We start from the raw sequence: 6,856 nt of genomic DNA, 5'->3' as shown, positions 1-6,856 counted from the left end.
ACATATAGTATAAGAACCTCGTAATTTTATACTTCCAGTTCTCCTCTCCAGTTTTTTGTGCTATTGTTATTTTCATTTTACTGTTATTGTTATTTTACTTCTACATATGTTATAAATGCCCCATACATTGTTGCTATTTTTAGTTGACTATCTTCCTAGGAGATTAAAATTATATGAAAAGTTCCTTAGATTTAACCATGTGTTTATCATTGGACTCATCCCATTTGGGTTGCTTAGATCCACATTTCTAACTGTAACCCATTTTTTTTGCCCTGGGGAAGCTTCCAGCACTATTCCCCTTCACCCTCTTGTGTCCTTCACTAGCCTCTAATAGTTTTCTCACCTGCATGTACTGATTAGTACTCGATTGAATACTTGAGGCACTCTGCAGTTCTCTGGAGTTCTCTCTCTTCTCCAAAACTTGGACCTGCAAACCCTAGCCACGTTGGCTTCCGAGATTCACAACTCTGTCTCCTTAACTCAGGAAGTCATTTTGGCTCTGCCTATAATTCCCTCCCGGTGGCATGGTCTGGAAACTTTCTTCAGGTGGTGAACTGGGGCGATCATAAGACACATCTACTTTTTGTTCTCATTTCTCAGGGATCACTGCCTTTCATTTCCTAATGTTCAGTGACTTGAATGTAGGTTGTTTTGTTTGTTTGCTTTTTTTGTGTTCATCTATTTTGCCCAATGGTTTAGTTGTTTCAGGTGAGAAAGCATATTTGGTTTCAATTACTCCATCTTGACCTGAAGCAGAAGTCCCAAGCTTTTTTTTTATTCAACAACTCTCATATGGTGTTTATTATGTGTCAATCACTGTTATAAGTGTTTTAAAAATATTTGTTTCTATATTCCTCATAACATCCATGTAAGGTAACTACTACTGCTGCCTCTCATTTTATAAATGAGCAGACTGAGGCACAGAGAGTTTAAGGAACTTATCTAAGGTCACACAGATAACTGAGGCAGTCCATTTTAACCACCAAGGAGCCCTGCCTTACAGAGAACAGCCACTAGAATGTATTTCAAAAATGCTTCCATTCTTAATCTGACCAAGGTACTTCTACCAAAGGGAATATGTTTTGTACTTTCTCTGGGTGCATGCTCAGGAGGCAAAGAGAATGGTAATTAACGTATAATAACTCCACTGTAGCATTACTTTTGTCCTACTTTTTGAATCCCTATTTCTAAATATATGAAAGAATTTCTGGTATTTCAAATTCATTTAGAGTAGGTCACTACTGAGTCCAGGTTTCTGTCAATCAGTTAAGCTGACAATTAAAAATCTTATTAAGTTGCTTAACCTGGAACATTGAATCAAGAATCTTTGGTACCATTTCAACAAATTAAGCGCATTCTACAACTGTACTCTTCTCTGCCAAATGTAACACATTCAAAATAAAATTTCACATTATTCTCCTGATTTTTGCTGTAATTATTTATCAATGTTTTTCTTGTGTGTGTGTATATATATATCTGATGGCTTCTCTATCTGATGTGGACTTTTCTCACCTTAACACACACACACCCCCCAAAGTCTGAGAGTAATTATAGCTCTGGGGATAGTGATAAATGATGGAATGGACGGTATATAAAAAAATAACATCACTTTGTAAAGTAACTGTCTTAGTCAAGGTCATTGCAAGTACTTTAGGTAAGAAAGGACTTTAACTGAGAAAATATTGAGGATTTGGGGTAGTTGGAGTTGTTTTCACTCTTCCCATATATTTCCATTTAGATTTTTAAGGATTTTTTATTTTCTGATTATTTCTTTAAATTCAAAACCAACTCAGGGAGACAGTAAACTCAATTGATGTTGCAACTAGGCAAACTTAACAATCAAACGTTGGACTAAGATTTTATCTACCTCATTCTAACAGTTTCAAAAGACTTAAGAAATTTCTTTAGCATGTTTATAGAAAGTTGTTAGATTCTTACATATGTCGAGTCTAAATTAAGGAAACTCTGCTGCTTATTCTATCTCATTAAACTCTCCAGGGCAGTTAAAAGCAATCAGCTTACTCCAGAGATCTTGAATTTTTGTGTATTCATTTTTTCAAGCATGCATTTTTTGGTCGCCTAAAGCCTTGTGTTCAAAGGGCACTTTATTCCAGATAAATGATAATGTGCTTAAGTTCACCCCTAAAGACTATGGGCTTCCAGAGCCCCTCCCATTGTACTATCTTCAGTTCTAACTGAACCAGAAAACAAATCTCAAGACACCACTGTAGTAGGCAGAATGGCACTAAAAGACGTCCACACCCTAATCCTTGGATTCTGTGAATATACTATGTTACATGGCAAAAGGGATTTTGCATATGTTATAAGGCTCCAACCAAAAAACCAAACCCTTCACCGTCCGGTCGATTCCAACTCATAGCAGCCCTAAGGGACAGAATAGAACTGCCCTATAGGTTTTCCAAGGCTATACATCTTTATGGAAGCAGACCGCCACATCTTTCTCCTATGTAATAACGTTACAGACCTTAAAATAGAGTGATTATCCTAGATTATCCAAGAGGTCCCAATATAATCACATGATCTCTTAAAAGCAAAGAACTTTTTTTCTGGCTAGAGTCAGAGAGAATTTGCAGAAGTTGGGGAAATTTGAAGCATGGTAGGGACTAGACCCAGTGTTGCTAGAGGGGAGGAGGCATATGGAAAGTAAAATAAGGAATGTAGGCAGCTCCTAATCACCAGCTGACAGCCAGCAAAGAAATGTGGACCTCAGTCCTACAACCTCAAAGAACTGAATTCAGTTGATAACCTGAATGAGTTCAGAAGTAGATTCATTCCCAGAGCTGCCAGAAAGAAATGCAGCCTCACCAACACCTTGATTTCAATCTTGTGAAACTCTAAGCAGAGGCCTCAGTTAAGTTAGTTAAATAGGATTTGAGATAATTTGTTATGGTGGCAGTAGATAACTAAAAGACCCATCATTTTCCTAAAGATTTGTCTTTACTACTATTATTCCAATTCCTGTAACAACAGCAATTCTTAATATAACCAAAGGAAACTTACTTAAGTCTATTACAAATATGGATTTATTAAAAGGATATTAAGTAGCAGTCAATATTATGAGCAAGAAGAAACAGTCTCAGAAAATAAGAAGGGGAAAAAAGGAAGTTAGTTAAATATCAATTCACCGCTCAAACCAAAAACATGCCTGAGAACTAGTCTGATAAAGTCATCACTGTCCCTCAACCTAAGACACTATGACAGTCATAACCAATAACCCTGCTGGCCCTAGCAAGTGCTAACAAACGTCACCATCACCATCCCTAGAAATTATTCTCCAGTCATTCTTTTGTGTAAGTATTGGTTTTTAAATCAAAATCTGGAGTGGATGCATTTCATTGGTTATACCTAGGTCATGTGCTCCTACATGAGCTGCAAGGAAGGCTGGGAAGTAGTGAGTATTTGTTATTTTCAGATAATATAATAAGAGATGAACTCTCGCAACTACCGTGTAGCTGGGAGTACTCCAATGCAGGAAGAAAGTGTCTTCAAAGGAGGGACAAAGTGTTCAACATACCCCAATTATATCATTGAGCTCATTTGCCTGAAACTTTTGTAAGTCTTATCCTAGATTTATTTGGGTCCCTGCTACATGTTTTAGAGTCTTTTCTCTACTTATAAAATCATCCCAGGGCAGACGTATTATAGGCCACATGCCAAGAATTTTTGGTTAATATCTAAATTTTGCCTTTTCCCAGTAAGATGTCTGCATCATTAGAATAGAGATTATAGAAGCACACTAGTGGCCGACTACCTGGACACCTGAGATGAATCCATACAGGAGGAGTGGGCAGATTACTGGGCTCACATACTTAGTAGCAGTTCTGGCCACCTGGTAGAAGGAGGTTGGAGCTTCAGTCCCCAGTGATCAGACTAGTTCACACGAGCAGCCTATTTGGGCATATCAAAACAAAACAAGAAGCTAGGACACTGTAAGCATAAAACAAATAAATATAATAACTTATTGATGGCTCAGAGACAACAGTCACTATCAAATCACATAAAGAGGCAGACCATGATGGCTTTGGCAAACTCCCAAAGTACAGAATCAAGAAATTTTCCAGAGGCAGAGAATTTCTTGGAAATACCAGAGGCAGAATACAAAAGATTAATATACAGAACTCTTCAAGAGATCAGACCTAGCAATAGAGAAAACTAGGAAGATTAGAGCAGAGCATAATGACAAGTTTAACAGGCAGAATCCATAGAGAGACAGCAATCAGAAATCCAGAAGATTAACAATAAAATTTCAGAATTAGACAACTCAATAGAAAGTCAAAGGAAAAGAATTGAGGCAATGGAAGTCAGAACTAGTGAGCTTGAAGATAAAGCACTTGACACCAACTTGTTTGAGGAAAAGTCAGACAAAATGATTTAAAAAAATGAAGAACTCTAAGAATTATGTGGGATTCTATCAAGAAGAATAACCTACGACTGATTGGAGTACCAGAACGGGGGGAATAACAGAAAATACAGACAGAATTGTTGAAGACTTGTTGGCAGAAAACTTCCCTGATATCGTGAAAGATGAGAGGATATCTATCCAAGATGTTCATTGAACCGCACATAAGGTAGACCCCAAAGGAAAGTCACCAAGACATACTATAATCAAATTTGCCAAAACCAAAGATAAAGAGAGAATTTTAAGAGCAGCTAGCGATAACTGAAAAGTCATCTACAGAGCAGAGTCAGTAAGTATGAGCTCAGACTACTCAGCAGAAACCATGTAGGCAAGAAGGCAACGGGATGACATATATGAAGCTTTGAAGGAAAAAAATTGCCTGCCAAGAATTATATGTCCAGCAAAACTGTCTCTCAAATATGATGGCGAAATTAGGGCATTTGCAGATAAACAGAAGTTTAGGGAATTTGCAAATACCAAACCAAAATTACAAGAAATACTAAAGGGAGTCCTCCGTTTAGAAAATCAATAACATCAGATAACAACCTAAGACTTGAACACAGGACAGAGCAACCAGATATCAACCCAGATAGGGACATCACAAAAATAAACCAAAGCTAACACACTGAAAATAGGGAAACAAAAAAGTCAATGTGTAAAAGATGACAATGTTAAAAAAAAAAGAGGGAGTAATAAATGTAGACATACATTTTTCATATGGAGAAGAAGTCAAGGCAATACAAAGAAATAAAAGACTGGTTTAAGCTTAGAAAAATAGGGGTAAATATTAAGGTAACCACAAAGGAAAGTAACAATCATACACATCAAATCAAAAAACAAAAAAAATATAAAGACTCAGCAAATACAAAATCAACAACAATGAAAAAGATGAAAAGAAAATACATAAAGAAAAATGACTCAGCACAGAAAATTAAGTGGAACAAAGAAACTGTCAACAACACACCAAAAAAGACAAAAAAATGACAGCCCTAAATTCATATCTATCAACAATTACGCTGAATGTTAATGGACTAAATGCACCAATAAATAGACAGAGAGTGGCAGAATGGATTAAAAAAACATGATCCATCTATATGCTGCCTACAAGAGACACACCTTAGACTTAAAGACACAAACAAACCAAAACTCAAAGTATGGAAAAAATATATCAAGCAAACAACACCCAAAAAAAGAGCAGGAGCGGCAATATTAATCTCTGACAAAATAGATTTTAAAGTAAAATCCACCACAAAGGATAAGGAAGGACACTACATAATGATTAAAGGATCAATACACCAGGAGGACATAACTATAATAAATATTTATGCACCCAACCACAGGGCTCCAAAATACATAAACTCTAACAGCATTGAAAAGAGAGAGAGACAACTTCACAATAATAGTAGGAGACTTCAACACAACACTTTGGGTGAGAGACAGAACATCCAAAAAGAAGCTCAGTAAAGACATGGAAGATCTAAATGCTACAATCAACCAACTTGATCTCATAGACATATACCAAACACTGTACCCAACAGCAGCTAAGTATACTTTCTTTTCCAAAACGCACGGAATATTATCCAGAATAGACCACATATTAGGTCATAAAGCAAGCCTTAACAGAATCCAAAGCATTAAAATGTCATAAAGCATCTTTTCTGACCATAAAGCCATAAAAGTGGAAGTCAATAACAGAAAAAGCAAGGAAAAAGATCAAACACATGGAAACTGAACAACACCTTGCTCAAAAACTACTGGGTTATAGAAGAAATTAAGGATGAAATAAAGAAAGTCATAGAATCAAATGAGAAAGAAAACACATCCTACCAGAACCTTTGGGACACAACAAAAGCAGTGCTCAGAGGTCAGTTTATAGCAATAAATGCACACATGCAAAAAAAAAAAAAAAATCCAAAATCCAAACATTAACCCTACAGGTGAACAAGTAGAAAGAGAGCAGCAAAAGAAGCCATCAGGCAGCAGAAGAAAGGAAATAATAAGAATTAGAGCAGAATTAAATGAACTAGAGAATAGAAAAACAACTGAAAGAGTTAACAAGACCAAAAGCTGGTTCTTTGAAACGATCAACAAAATCAATAAACCATTGGCCAAACTGACAAAAGAAAAAACAGGAGAAGAAGCTAATAACCCGTATAAGAAATGGAAGCAAATAACCCATATAAGAAATTTCAGACCCAGCTGAAATTAAAAGAATCATAATAGAATACTATGATTTTGTACTCTAACAAATTTGAAAACCTAGAGGAAATGGACAAATTTCTAGAAACTCACTACCTAACTAAACTAACACAAACAGAGGTAGAACAACTAAATAAACCTATAACAAAAGAAGAGATTGAAAAGGTAATTAAAAAACTCCCAACAAAAAAAAGCCCTGGCCTGAATAGCGTCACCTGGAGAATTCTACAAACTTTG

This window comes from Trichechus manatus, unplaced genomic scaffold (assembly GCF_000243295.1).
Source record: "Trichechus manatus latirostris isolate Lorelei unplaced genomic scaffold, TriManLat1.0 scaffold00074, whole genome shotgun sequence".
Classification (NCBI taxonomy): domain Eukaryota; kingdom Metazoa; phylum Chordata; class Mammalia; order Sirenia; family Trichechidae; genus Trichechus; species Trichechus manatus.
Note: the sequence above shows the minus strand (reverse complement) of the source record.